The sequence below is a fragment of the Chrysemys picta genome, chromosome 10 (genome assembly GCF_011386835.1).
Source record: "Chrysemys picta bellii isolate R12L10 chromosome 10, ASM1138683v2, whole genome shotgun sequence".
Lineage (NCBI taxonomy): Eukaryota > Metazoa > Chordata > Testudines > Emydidae > Chrysemys > Chrysemys picta.
This window is the reverse complement of record NC_088800.1, coordinates 22,343,665-22,359,274: the sequence shown is the minus strand read 5'-3', so window position 1 is coordinate 22,359,274 and position 15,610 is coordinate 22,343,665. Positions and strand designations below refer to the sequence as shown.

The following is a 15,610-nucleotide window of genomic DNA, read 5'->3' as shown; positions in this document are numbered from 1 at the left end:
ATTAGTGAGCTAGCCTTCCCAAGGCTTCATTCCAACATCCATGCTAAAGCCACTCTGCTGTGGCTTCCTCCCTCCTCCTCCCCTCCAATCTCAGGGCTCCAGTAAATTATACACAGACTCTAAATCAATTTTCAATTAATCTCTCAAGATCATCTGCTAACTCCTTCTCTAACTGGCAACATTAATGCTAGAAACACTAAAGTGATTCAGAGAGCTGAATGCAGGAATTTATACTGGGCAACGCTGAACTTTTTCCCCTTTCTTAATCCAGGCAGCTACACTAATTATGAATTTTGTTATGCTTTCGTCAAAGATGAACTGAGAAATCTGATTACCTATGCAATGGATTTGGGCTAGGAAATACTGAAGTTGCTCAGTGCTATATTCCGAGGACAGAATAAACCCTGGGAAGACAATATGTCACACTTTACCATTCAGTATCTATCAAATAAAAAATGTATGCCTCTGAATGTGTCCTGGGAAACACTGGTTACACTTGTAACTATACTGTCTAATGCTGTTTAACCATGTGCTTATTACTTGTTTTATATTTACCTATGAATGATCTTAGTTGTATTGCTTACTTTTTTATCTGCAAAAATAAAAGAATCAATGAAAATATACACAGAGAGAGTTCCCATCTTTACCCTCTAAACCCCATTGTTCTAAAAAAGTCATTTTACAAGCACTTATAATAAGCTCTTATTGCAATGTCCTGGGCATTTGCTCAGAGAAACTAAAGAATAAAATGCTGAAGGAAAAACGTTTTGCCCCTGATTTTATTTACAAGGTTCATTGTATCTCCAAGCACTAGCTTTTCCTGCCAGAGAAACTGCATCTAAAGTAGTAAAGCAGTTTAATGTTAAGTAGGGTCAAACAGATTTAGGACATGATTCAACTTCAGTAGAAGCTACTGGGAGCCTTTTTTTACTTCAGTTCTTCACAGAGGGATGAATTTTTCAGTGTTAGTAAAAGCAGCAGAATCTGGCCCTATACAATTGTGATGTTACACATGACAATAAGGAGGCTGCTTCTCCAGAATATGCTCCCCTTGCCTCCCACTCCTTCTCCTTAAGATTTGATCCCAAGAGTTTCTCCAATGAGACTGAATTAACCTCTACCAGATGCTCTTCCATACTTCTTTTAGATGGATTGTTATTTAAAGGGGAGTGTGATCTGAGTGTAATCTACTATACATTTTAAGAGCTGCATGTTACATTGTCATTCTTTTCTCAGACTATATGGTCATTGAGTATGATGTTTGGCATTATTTTTCCAATTTCTCTCAAGCTACTATCCTTAAGCACGCACAGTCCAGGGAACACTGCCTGAAGTAATGGCTTGAATTCAGGAAGGATGTCTTTGTGGTATTCAGGCTCTTTAATCTTCAAGGCTAGGGACTGGATCAGCAAGTGCAAAGGGGGACTGATTCTACTAACTGTTTAGATGTGCTTACATGTTACTATAATGAATTCTCCAGCAAAGAGATCACTGAAGTCTTATTGTGTCTGCTCTTGCCTCCTTCCTCCTCCTCGTTTCCGTCATGAGATGATGATATGACTTGTTTGGAGTAATGGAATGTAAATTACTAATGTCAGAATGTGCGTATTATGACTGACTTCTTAAAGAAAGCAATATCCTTGCTTAATTTTAAAAGTGAATGGATAGAAGGGCTAGGTCACCAGAACAATAAATAGAAGACCAGGTTCAGGAGTAGCACAAGGTGAGGATGGAGAGATTTGGATGTACCCATGCATTAGATGCTAAAAATCAAATAACCCTGCGATAGCATTAGCTTATTCCACTAAGGTGTGCTGTCATGGTTTATGAAGTCTTCAGAACACATAGATTCTATGTAGTTGCTTGGCTATCATTCTTTTCATACAGATCAGCTGCTGTATGTTAAGTGCAGTTGGCTATAGAACTGTATACCATATTTCTCTGCATAGTGCTTCCATAAAACATACTACATTTTCCCTATCCAGAAAACTAACACAGGAATCATTTCCTTCTCTGCATGTCTCATTAGAATAGCAGGAATGTTTAAGCCACTACTATTTGACATTCATTATCTAGACAGTGGTGAAATTCGCCTTAATTTATTCTCCTGGGTAATTGTAGTAGTCTGACCACAGTCACTCCTCATTCTAACCAGAAAACCTACATCTGAAATAGGGCTGTACTGTATTTCGTTGGGTGGTGGGGTTAGGAAATGATCGCCAGCAGGCAGCGATTGACATGACATCTACTGACTTGTTCTTCCTTTGCTGTTTTATAGGCAGTTGGCATTCCAACAGCAGAGGTATTTCCTGTTTGAGTGCTCTGTAAAGGGAATGAACACATTTAATAACTTCCCCCAGCTACAAAGATGCACAAAAACAAGGCAGAACACTCCCCATATTCCTCCTCCAAAAAATAACCTTTGCAATTCCATTCATATCTCCCATCACATGGTCATACAAGTACCTCTGCCTTCAATGTTTCAGCAACTGCTGCTTCTCTTTTCCCTGTCAGGGCACTGGTAGCAGTGATGCAGTGTTAAAATCTTAGTCCCATTTCTAGTGGACAATCCACACCTCTACAACTGGAACTCTTCTTGGCACAGGATTGAGTGGGATACTCTCTCACTCCTAGAGACCAAGGACAAAGCCATGTGGCATGGCAAAGTTCGCTCTACCACTGTTCAGACTGTCCCGGTCTTGTGGAAAAGCATGGGGCAATAACAAGTTTGTCAATAAAGCACCTTTCATGAGCACTGAATTCACTGAAAAGAACGGAAAAGACCCGGTTCCTTCTAATCACCCACCCCTCTGCTCCCTTCAGACAAAACAGAGCAATGACACAAATACAGTTAATGGAGTCTCTGGTCCCTTCCCTCACTCTGGTGTCTCAAGAGTTAACATATTAAAATAAATGGCATATTATGCCAAGTTATCAACACACAAATTGTACAGTGGCATATAGCAGATTTATAGATGCAACATTCACCCTGGGGATGACAAGGAAGTAAGACAAAAATACAGAACTGTTGTCACTATCACATCTTTCTCATGTGATATACAGGCAATGCTGTGTGGTAACTATCAAGAAAGCTGTTTTGTAATCACAGGCATTCCCCAAAGCATCTATACGCACTAATCACTGGTTGCAGGTTTTTTTTGTTTGTTTGTTTTTAGTCACAGCTTACGTTGGTCCCTGTTGCATAGTTTAGGTTTAATGTTTAGGTTTGATCAGGGGAGGGGAAATGCTTAGCAAAACTTTATGGTACTAGAAATGTTTGTGTGGAATCAGAAGAACGTTCAGTGGAAACAGTTTGCTTTGATTTAAACATTTCCTTGTAGAATTTGCAACATTGCAGCATTTTGTTAATGCACGAAATCCAGAAAGTGAAATGAGCTAGTCTGTTGTCTGACTGAGAGATGTGCCAAAAGTGAACTAAACCCTGTGAGTGGTGAGGAGAATTAAGTATTAATGTCACTAAAGTCCTAATAAGTGCTAGGAGTTAGTATCACAGATGACAACACCTCCATTTAAAAAAAAATTCCCCTTTAACAGCTACCATAAGGGACCTATTCTGCTCTGTTACTCCTGTCAAACCCCACTGAGTTAGAGAGAGAATGAATGAACAGCCATTTCCTTCTCCAGTGCCAGAGAATAGGTCTCAACACAGCGCTTTCAGTCGTACCCTGATTAGAATGGCTGGTGGCTCCGGAGACTCACAGTTGCCAGCTCTGGTATCTGGCTTATTTTCAGCAGCATTTGTTTGTTTCCTGTTTACTTTTAGCTGCCTCTCACTCCTAATCAAAATTCACTTCTTTAATAACTAAGTGCTCCAGAGCCAAATCCTGCTTAGCTTACTCATGTGGATAGCCTTACACGATGCTACTGATGTGAGTAAAATGAGCAGGATTTGGCCGGAACATGAACAAAAAAGAATTCCAGGCGTTTTTCTTCCCATACATCTTCCAACACTTGTCCTAAGTCTTTGTCTGCATTAAGCAACCATTATTTCCATGCAAACCTACTATAAAATATTTATATTGCAGTAGCAGCTAAAGGCCGAAAACAGGGGTCAGAACACCCTTATGCTAAGCACTATGCCAGCTTAATGAAAACATAGTCCCTGGCCCAAAAGTTACAATCTTTCCCATCTACTTTGCCCCACAATTCTGATCCATATTAATAGACTTTTAAAAAAAATCTTTTGGAAATACGGGGCCAGATCTTCATCTGATGTAAACTGGTATAAAGCAGCACAGATTTACACCAGCTGAGGATCTGTTCAATGCTGGGAACCAATTAGAACAATGCAAATCTCTTTTTAAATGGACTGAAGGAGAGCAATTGACACTGCAGACATAAAAGAATTGCTTGTACTACTGAGCATATATCATGGTCATGTCTTCAGATTCAATCTTGGAAGATGCAAATTCATGATTTATGGCTATGGTTTGCCACCATTTTTATGCAGATCTCCCCCACTGATTTCAACTGAGTTCTGTCTAAAATTAATGGCATGATATGGCCCATCGTGACTGTTGCTTCAGGACTGTATTAGTCTCCAAAATGTATTTTGTTACATGACTTCAGTGGAATACAAAATATTTCTAAGTCACAAAAGGAGTACGTTATTGTCACCATAATATGGGTTAAATCCAGCCTTCTCTGAGGAGGAAATGCTATTTGCCACCAACGCGGCAGGATTATTTTACATGATTGAGAGAAATTTCTGCTTTTGAGGAACTAGACCCTTCATAAATATATAAAGATTTGGGTTGACTTCAGCCAATTATTGAAGAAGCTTGCCAAATGATCATGTTCACTGAGATTACAGGCTGGCATTACCTCTAACTTCTCTATATGGCTGTGTTCTGTATGCCTTTCATACAGTCTCTGTGACTGAAGTGGATAGTTTATTAATGTTTTACAACAAAAGCCTAGCACTTTTCTTTTCGATCCTTTCATGTTATTGGAATTAATAGGAGTCTTCATGTAGCTATTCACTATGTGAAGTGGTTCCCGCTTTCTTTTTAGTTGTATTAATCTATAAAATGTAGGATTCAAAGTTGCTCACTTATGTTTTTTTGTCTGTTTTTGATAATGAAAATGTATAAGAAACTTATCTTAGAGGCTATCTCAATGTTCTTGGTAAAGTCTGGATTGAGAAAAGCATTCCATTGGCGGTGGAGCTAAGATAGTAGTTTAACCAAAACTCCATACTTTATTGCATATATTGGGTGAAATTCACACCTGTACAGAACCCCAACACAATACCTATGCACACTGATTGTGTGATACAAAGGCCTGTGCTGGCTCTGTGCACACAGATGAATTTCACCCCTTCACCACAGTTATTAGCTCTGTTATCCCAGTATAACATTAGAGAAATATTGGATCTAGGTTTACAAAGTCCCAGCCTTGGAGGATACGGTCACAGCATTGTGGGCATGTGTAATATGGATCTAGGCACATCTGGAGTAACACCACAGAAGTAAATGGATTTACTTTGGATAGACACTGGCATCACAGAGCAGAATTTTGCCCAGTGTCTGGCTGGCTGTGGGGGAGAAGGGTGAGGTTTTATTTAAAAAAAAAAAAAAGTGGGACGAAAGTAGTGAACAACAGACTAGATTGTTGGATGATGAGTTCTGTATCTCTCCAGGTATTGCCCTTCCATCATCTGGCTCAGTAAATTACTCAACGTTACTGTAGAGTTAGCTTTGTTCTCTACTTAACGGCATATAACACTGTTGTGACAAGGAAAGGCAATTTCCCTTATCCAGTGTACACAAGCTCTCTAGGTTGCAGGAGTCAGTCATTTTCAAGGGATTGCCACAGGACTAACCACTGCTTTCTGGCACTCCAGAGCAGACACTTAATAGGCTCATTTGGACTATGTCTGGATTATTTATTGGCTACATTACTGGTGTTCATCTGGTTACCGAGGAACATTTACAAGGCTTAAATAGAGGTTTCTCATGCGTCAAAGCTAGCAAACTGAAATCGGATTGTGTTACTTAGAAAAATGATTTACAAAGATGGAAATTATTCTGGTCCAAGGACTACAGAAATAGAACAGCACAAGCCATTCCATAGCTGCCAGCTGAAATAGGACCCCGTCTTGTACTGTGTATGTTTCTGATTCCTTTTTGTGGGTTGCTGTCTGTGAGTTCAAAAGAGAAATCTTGTTCAACTAAGTTTTGAGCTGCAGAGTTTCCTTTCATGTTGGAAGGGATACACTTTGGGTGCATAGTCCATGGTGCTGTCCCTCAGTTTACCTTTGAATGCTAAAATACTACAGCACCTAGGGGATGAGAGATCTGTAGGGGAATTCCACTGGGACTGAGGGACTGCAATCCTTCTGTGGTGTCTAGAGGCCTGGCCCAGTGACTCCACCACTGCTGCCCTGGCCCATATGCTGTAATAGTGGCTGTCACTGCTCTCTCTCCACGTGGGAGTTTTGGTTGGAACTTGTAGGAAACCTGGTAGTCAAACACATTAGTCCTGTTTCCCCATCTCCCTGAAACCTCCACTGTGTGCTTCCATGAAGCCCTGCTCCTCAGTACTCCGAGCATGCAATCATCCTGCATAGCTTTTTCATTCACTGGCTACTGAGTGGAATTGCATCACTGTGCTGGTTTGGGGCCTTCTCTGCAGAATATATATTCAGGATTTGGTATTTAGAGATCAAAACATGGTGGTGGTTTTTATGAAGCTTGCCTTACATAAGGTTCAGTACTGGAAGCATTCTGGGCATAGAACTCACATAGGAGTCAATGGGCTTGCAGGTCCTTATGTGATTACATAGGAAATAGTGGACAGGTGGGTACTGCAGGGACTGGATGAAATTAATGGCTGCGAATGATGTACCTTTGGTACCATGGAGATGGTAAGTGCTCAGAGTGGTAGATTACAGAGCACCTCTAAAATTCCCCTACACTTTGTATGTGTAGGGTGACCAGATAGCAACGGTGAAAAAACGGGACGGGGGTGGGGAGTAATAGGCGCCTATGTAAGAAAAAGTCCCCAAAAACGGGATTGTCCCTTTAAAAACAGGACATCTGGTCACCCAATGTATGCATAGATAGAAGTGTGGCTATTCCTAGTGAGTGTGGGGGAGTACAGACTACATGTCTGTAGCAGCTCACCCAAGCCATGGTATGGTAAGAGATGTCTTCTAATAAAGAGAAGGAGTGAGTGTGTCAGTGCTACAGTATAACAATCCTGGCCTCTGAATAAGGCTGAGAGTTAATCTAATGAAAGACATTGGTGAGCCACAGCGTATGTCTTAATTTACGTTGCTCGCTACCTCCAACATCAGTCCCTGAAACCACAAACTCAAAATATACAAGAGGGAATTAAATCCTCATGGTGAAATGCTGCACCATATTTGAAGATTAGCAGCAAGAACCCACAAGCCTCACAGAATGCTACAACGCCTCATTGCACTCCCGTGACAGATCAGAGGGCAACAGCCCATTAAAACACACACCTTTTTGTATTCATGAAGCATTCATCATTAAAAAACCAAACCTTCGTGATTGCACAAATTGACTCAGTGCCATGCTTCTTACAGCTCTCTTTTCACTGCAGGGGGCCAGGAGCCTTCACAGAACTCTCACTACCAACTGAGAACAATGGGGAATAGTCATTTCAAGCCAGAATTTAAAATCTGTATGATTTAGTCAAAACTATTCATTATGAGTGACACTCACTACTGTGAGGAGTCATCAGGCAAAGCCCTTCATACTGCTTATGTCCCTCATAAACCCTTACCAGTTAATTGGCGCTTCGGTTGTGCAGCAGACCCTTCCTGATCCCCTTGCTCAGGGATGGTTTTTCACCCCATAATATCTGATGTATTCATAGCTTTATTCCCCATGCATGAAATTCATCTAAACACAGAGAATCTGAACAAGGCATTATGCATCACTTGAATTCAGTGTAAAGCCCCACCAAAGCCCAATGAAGTCAATGGGATCTTTCCATCGGGCTCTTACTGAGAAGAGGATCTTATCCATGCCCCCTGCACTGGTGTGAATTTTACTTTCTTCCTACAGCAGCATCCAATCTTGTGGTTTAACCTTCTCCAGCCCCTTGACAACTGGTGATTTGTTGGGCTTGTTTCCATAAGGGCACTGATCTGCTCCTAAGCTGCAGTAGCGTTTCTCTTCTGGGTTGCAGCCAATCTGGTGGCCTATCTCAAATTGTTTATTTACAATACATCTAAAAGCTTTTTGACATCCCAATCAGTAGTAAAATGAAATAGTCATTGATTTCCTAGAAGATATATCAGACTTTACATCATTATAAAGAGGAAGAAAAGTAGAGAGCTGAGAGATGAGTCATAACTTTTGAGTATCTCCTATTCTGTCAATGGAAAAAGCTGTGTGTGTGTGTGTGTGTGTACACACACACACACACACACACACACACACACACACACACACACACACATTTCTAAGGACTGGTAATTATAAACACTCAGAAAATATTAGCAAACTTTAAAAGCTTTTAGAGTATGTTGTACACAAAAAATATTGAAGTTCTTGACTTAGAAAATATCCAGCTTGATAAACCATCCTAACCCAGAATGATGGTACTGCATAAGTTAATAACCACCGCTAGGGAAATAACACCAGCTAACTGAGTATAGATCTAACCCAGGCAGCACTGTTTATATTGAGTTGTCAGTCATTTCCTGAACATGACTGTCTCTATGCAGTGCATAACGAAGGTGCTTATTATATTAGTGATATGACGGTCATACCTTCTGTCGTGATTCCTTATTTGGAAAATAAAATGGAGCTACAGCAATGTTTTCCCCAGCAGATATTAAAAATCATCTTGAACTATTAGAACAGAGTTGGGTTTCAAATAACTCGTACAAGGTAGGGTTTCTCAGCTGGTGAAGTACTTAGAATAAGAACTACTTGTCCTTTTACAGATTTTTTTTTTTTTTTAAATTGGAAATTGATGTCCTAATTAAAACCATTCCCTTGAAGCAGTATATTATGTCTTAACACCCTCAAATGCTACATCCTACCTAGGTGGAGGCAAGAGTAAGCAAATCAGGGTGGACTGGGGGAGGGAAGGGGAACACACACACTTTACCCCCATCTAGCCACACATAGATGCCCAAGAAATCATACTGCAGCCTGGGGCTGCATTACCTTTCCTACTGTGCCTTCCCCACCACATGAGTTCTGGGAGTTGCTGTGGCCAGAGGAGTCCTGGGAGAGTGGGCACCTTTAAAAATATGACACACGTTCATTCACCTACTGATTCTTGTGCAACCAGTGCTTAAGGTTCTTCCAGGCACAGCCCCTTCATCCCCTGACACAAGCCACTCTTCTGATCTTTTCTGTGAACAGTAGGTGGCGGTCATGTTCCTTCTGCATGCTGCAACTCCTACTGTTTGCTTAGGTACCCCTTGGCATCTGAGTGGTGTTGGCTGGAGCTGAGCACTCATGGGAAAAGACAAGAGTCCCCTTCAGACATTCCACCAAGATACATCCAAAGCCCTCATTCCAACACCACTGGCTCTGTCTAATCACCCTTGCTGTCTAAATAGCACCCTTGCTGTGTTCAGAAGTCTTGAATGCAAAGCTATAAGGAAGTCACCATGACACACGATAAGGGATTATCGTGAGGATGTCTTCAAGATTGAGCAGTTTATGATAGAAAGGGAGACGTAGCAAATGGCAACCAGGAAGGAAATGAGGATCTTAGTATGAAAATAAGAGAAATCAACAGCTTTTGGGAAAGGAGGAATTACAAAGGATCTCAGTGTCCTGTAGTATGTACAGATATGAAGCAAAAAACAAAGGATAGGAAGATACAAAGCTCCGCAAGCAAATTTACATAGACTACGGGGGCAAGAGCATACCTACGGAAGTGAAATGTGATTTGTTCATGAGTAAATGTGTGAAATTATGCAAGACTGCAATATGAGCAAATAATATTGTACATGTGTATGTATAGATAAAAATACATATACCAGTATTTGGAAGCAAAATATTCTGAAATGCTGTTCAGCTAGTAACTCTAAAGTAACATGCTGATGTAGGCTTCCTGGTTTATTTCTGTTGTAATTTTTCCCTCTGTTCGCACACTAGTTTGTACTTACCTTGTTTAGTATGACATATGGAGCTCCTTCTACTGTAGCGAGGCTTGCAAATTCCATAGCAATTCAAGTGAAAGAGTGCTAACGCTGCTTACAGATGTGCCAAAACTATGACAAAATGAAGGAGAAACAGAACTTTCAAAGATATTGATGGTGGCCAAAACCTCATGATGGAACCCATTAACTTTACCATTTATCTTTATGGGAACAGACTCAGTCCCATGTCAACTGATGTCTGGCTTAGCAGCAAATTAAACATTTCCAGCTTGTACCTTGTTTAATTCAATTCCCAACTCTGCCATAGTTTTCCTGTGTCATCCTGGATAAATCCCTTAATTTCTCTGTGCCTCAACTTGCCATCTGTAAAGTAGGGATAATACTTCCTTTCCTTGGTGCTTTGTCTAATTAGCTTTGTAAGCTCTTTGAGGCAAGGACTGCCTTGCTGTTTGTTTGTATAATGCTGAGCACAGTGGGGGCCCTGATCTCAGTTGGTGCCTCTAGTGGCTACTGTAATATTTCAGTGGGAGTTGCAGCTATTCCTTATCTCACAGGACCTTGCCCATGTAGCATAGGAAGTTTCTGAACGTCATAGAATCCAAAGTCTTGTTTACTGAATACCCAAAACATAACTTGTGTGCACTCTGAGGGTGTCTACACAGTGTTTTAAAACCAAAAGCTTGTCTCTTTCACCAACAGAAGTAGGTCAATACAAGCTATTACCTCATCCACTTTGTCTCTCTCGTACCCAGGGACCAATACTGCTACAACACTAGAAAGGTATTGACAGACCAGTTATGAGCTTCATATAGCATGAAGTTGTATTTGGAGTGGACTCCAATTTCTTTCCTAACGTAATATCAGATTGTCATGTGTATTTGGAAATAAAATACGAAACTCTTTCCTTTAAGCTGCACTAATTCGAGATCTTCCCAGCAAATAAGGCCAGTGGTGATTTCCATAAAAACATAATATTGAACCTTGTGCAGGTAAATAAGGGATGCAGAGAAGGAGGGATAGCAAGTGACTGTTAATATACTAATACTAATAGAACTTCAGTTACAAACACCTCAGGAATGGAGGTTGTTCGTAACTCTGAAATGTTCGTAACTCTGAACAAAACATTAGGGTTCTTTCAAAAGTTGACAACTCAACACAGCTTTGAAACTGTACTATGTAGAAGAAAAATGCTGCTTTTAACCATCTTAATTTAAATGAAACCAGTACAAACCATTTCCTTACCATGTCAAATCTTTTTAAAACTTTCCCTTTATTTTTTTGGTAGTTCACATTTAACACAGTACTGTACTGTATTTGCTTTTTTGGTCTCTGCTGCTGCCTGATTGTGTACTTCCGGTTCCAAATGAGGTGAGTGGTTGACCGGTCAGTTCATAACTCTGAGGTTCCACTGTATATTTATATACCCGAAACAGTTTTTATTCACAAATCAGTTTTAGTGGATTCCTTTTTTTTTCTTTTTGGGGGTGATTAACAAAAAAAGAGCAGCAGCAGCAGCATCCTTTATTTTTCACCTTTTCTTCTTTCCTTCTGCTCCCTCCAATCTGTAACCCTCTTCCCTGCTGTCTTCCCCTCTTCACAGGACTGATCCCTGATTTGTAGTCCATCCACTCAAAGATAGACCATTCTTTTGGCAGACTGGTAACCGCATGTGCCAAAGGAGAAGTGAGGAAAGGGAGTCGGAAAGTAGAATAATACTTATTATTTTCTCATGATCACATTGATTTCTCTCGTTTTGGCTGTCGGAATTCAGACTCGAGCTGAGAACTTTCATTAGGGTTTGCAGCAGGACGGGATGTCACAGTTAGGGGCAGAACTGCTCAGCATTCTCTGATTCTCCCGTAGATCCTATCCAAGTATTATACAGTACACGCAAACAAAAAACGATCCTTTCAGAAAGCTCTCTCGTCACCAGGCTGACCTAGCATAAATCCTCCGTTTTTTAAAATGTGCAATACAAGACAGTTAAACATAAACTTTATTCTGTTTCTTCTCTTATGAACCAAACTTCACACATGAGCTAATTAACTACATCTCAGAATGGACTGGAAATGATTACTGTACTATAATGCTGTGGTTTCCTAGCAACCATGAGAGGTAAGTTGGAGACTGTGAAAGAGAAACCCGAATAACAGTATTTCCAGACACTGAGGGGAATCTTATTCCTAGGTTTATTTGCTGGTTAGCTAGTTAATTATTTTCAGTTTCTTTCTACTTGCCCACTTCAAAGCTACATCTTAAATCTTTAGGTTGTAAGGGAGAGATTTTTCAAAGCCACAAATGGCAGTTAGGCACTTAATTCCCACAGAATTGATTAGGCACTCAAGTGCCAATTGTGGATTTGAAAATCTCCTTCTAAAATGTCGGAAAAACACAATCCTGCCTCCAGCTCCTAAAACAAGACAGATCCATATGGCACCCAATCCCCTGGACCAGGATTTTAGACCAGAAGGCTTGCCTGAATAAAGGCTGCAATTGTTTCAATGTAAAGGCATATTGCTTCGGTGTAAAGTATGCAAAGAGCTCTTGAAAATTATTTAAATTTTATTAATAGTAGAAAGTTTAAATGTAATTTAAAAAATCCTGTGGCTAACTTAGTGGACTATCTTTTCTTTATTGCTCTTTTGAGCTCTTGAAATACTTTTGTCATTTGAAGATGCTTATAGTTACTTACAATATTTTAATACTTTAGTAGAGGTGACACTATGCCACTGGATTCCAAAAATAGTCAATTTTTCAAGGCAGTTTACAATAACATCCTAACGACCAAAATTTCAACAAACTCCGTCAAAGCTCACAAAATCACTTTGCACCTCGCTATGCAATTGCCATTCAGATGTGACATCATGTAGCTAGAACTCTGGATTTCGGTTTTATCTTGGAGCAGAGAAAGGTCTCTACCACTTTTTTTAAAAACTATTTTTGTTTAGGGGGAAGCCAAGGATGAGAGCCTTCTTAGCTATGCTGGGAACTTTTGAACCTGGGAAAAAACCTCCTAAATAGCAAAGTCAAAGGCCCTTGCCTATCTCTTTTCAGTATTAAAAAAAATTCCTCCATTCTTTGGCCAATTGAAAGAACTGCTCAGCTATGGTTCATATTACTCTGTATTGCCCAAACAGCTCCCAAGAGCATTTTATAATAACCAGTGAGACAGGCAAGAGCGTCCTTGTAAATGTATCCGGGTATGTAGAAACTGATTAAAAAGTCTGAGTTGAATATTAAATGTGATTAGATTTTTGTTTTGCTCCAGGCTTTTTACAGAGCAGAAATCTGTGCTATTATCAAACTGAAATGTTCCTTGAATTTAATTCTCCCCTTTAATATGGTCAGAAATCCACTAACAGGTTCAGAAAACAAACCTGAATCTACTTAAAAACAAAAGAATTTTACTTAGCTATTGCATTTCTGAATCCTGGCACAGTGGTGCCAAAAGGTGTCAGTGGGGGGGGGGGGGTCAGGGGCAGCGAGGGACAGTCCCTCTTCCTACAGCACATTATGCACTGGCATAGCAGAGGTTAAAAATAAACTGAATTAGTTAAGACAACAGCTCCAGCCTGCTTTTCATTTACAAGGATGGACTGAGAAATCACCAAGCAAAATGGTTGAATTTAGCAACTTCTACAAATCTATCTCTTGTCCCTTGTAACTGAATGCAGGGCTCTGGGAATCTTTGGCTAGAGACTTGGAAACACCTGGACTAATCCTGAGTTTTTTGGAGGACCCAAAACTCCCATTGACCTTAATGCTGAAATCACAGGAGGAACTTTGTTTCTAGCAAGAATAGAGGAAGCGAGTGGGGCTGACCGGTGTAAACAAACTTCACGGCATAGAGAAGTGGAGTTAATTGGAATGAGTCTTCGTTAGTGGTGACGCTTGAATCCTTCTTGGAGATGTACTTTAAATTCATACTGCTTCCTGCTGCGATGTTCAAGGCTTTTTGTTTTGTTTCAAGAGATTTTATGAACACTTTAACACCTACAACTGAATTTCAGCATGGACAGCCCATATCTGGCAATAGGATATGTGAGCATCAGTGCCAGTCATTTTGCGCACCAGTTTTTCTTCATGATACGTGGATTTAACTCCCACTTTTTCCAATGGTCTTGGTCTAACCTGTGGGCTTGATCCTACTTTCCTTGTGCAGGCTGAACTCCCATTGACTTTAAATTGGATCAAGTTAAGCCCAACTGACTACTATACCACCAGGGCCGGCTCTAGGATTTTTGCCGCCCAAAGCAAAAACAATTTTGGCCGCCCTTCCCCCCCCCCCCCCCCCCCCCCCCGGTTCTTTAATTACCCCGGCCCCGCCTCAACTCTGCCCCTTCCCCAAATCCCCAGCCCTGCCTCCTCCTCCCAGGCTCTCAAGCCTGGGAGGGAGGGGGAGAAGAGGCACCCGCGCCGCGGCCACTCGGAGTCTCCCCCCCCCCCCCAGGTTTGAGAGCCTGGGAGGGAGGGCGAGTAGCGGCGCGCGAATCAGCTGTTTCGCGCGCTGTGGCAGCAGCAGCAGCGGAGGTGAGCTAGGGCGGCCGGGACACATTTTTAGGGGCGGCATTCTGGCGCCGGCCATGCCGCCCCTAAAAATGTGCCGCCCCAAGCACCAGCTTGTTTTGCTGGTGCCTAGAGCCGGCCCTGTATACCACATACTCATTAACCCTGATAAACCAAACCTTTGTGTCTTGAACTGCTAACCTCACCACCCACAGTGGCTGATTTGTGGGTAAATAGAAGTTACACACCCTTTGTTCTGGGCTAATCTTTCCCTAGTGGTAGCCCCCATCCCTGCTTATTGCTCTCACTAGAATAAATATTGGGTGCTCCCCAATCTGGCCAACCTCGTGCATGTTAAATGAACCTGTCCTCCTTTGAACCTATACAAGACTGCCTGAGAGATACAGTAGCAATCATTCTCTCTCAGTGCCTGTAAATTTTCTATCCTCCTCTACTCCCAATGGTCTCTGAGTGCTAAAATCTGACATAAGTAATTGGATCTTTGACCTGCTGAAACTCCTTGGATGGTCCTTTTGGTATGTCTGGTTACAAGCTCAATGCCCCCTTCCCTAGGTAATGGAAGGACCATCAAAGCACTTCTCTTATCCTTCCCACAGAAGGAGTCTTCCCTTTCCTATACTCCAAGGAATTTCAGTCTGCTTAGAAAAATAATCCAGGGGAACGCCATAACCCTATGAAAGGACAGTAATCTTCCTTGTAGTTTATAGGTTCCAATGTTCCTTTTCATGTTACAAGTCAGTGAGAGCCAGTCCAGATTCTTGAGAGAGACTGTTTAGTCTAGCTTGAGTCATGTTCGGAACAGTCCTACTTTTGTAAGATTTTACTCCTGCCATATATGGCATTGTTTTCATTGTTGAGGAAAATCAGTGAAACATATGTTTAAAGTAGAAAATGGTATTTTCAGGTTTGTCAAATTGTGTATCTATTGCCCATTAAATCTGCATGCTATTCTTTTAATCC

At 41.1% G+C, this 15,610-nt stretch overlaps 1 protein-coding gene and 1 long non-coding RNA gene across 3 annotated transcripts in view; one reads left to right on the top strand and one right to left on the bottom strand.

The window, feature by feature from the left end:
* LOC135973922 (uncharacterized) overlaps nucleotides 1-15,610 on the top strand; it is a 66,199-nt gene that overhangs the window by 27,247 nt on the left and 23,342 nt on the right. The window lies entirely within an intron of this gene.
* TNFAIP8L3 (TNF alpha induced protein 8 like 3) overlaps nucleotides 1-15,610 on the bottom strand; it is a 60,254-nt gene that overhangs the window by 26,350 nt on the left and 18,294 nt on the right. Inside the window, exon 2 of one of the 2 annotated variants that reach the window (XM_065559408.1) lies at nucleotides 10,130-10,234. The exons of the other annotated variant lie outside the window; for it this stretch is intronic. The gene's annotated coding sequence lies outside the window, so the exon portion shown is untranslated. The remainder of the gene's footprint in view (nucleotides 1-10,129; nucleotides 10,235-15,610) is intronic. 2 annotated transcript variants of the gene reach the window in all.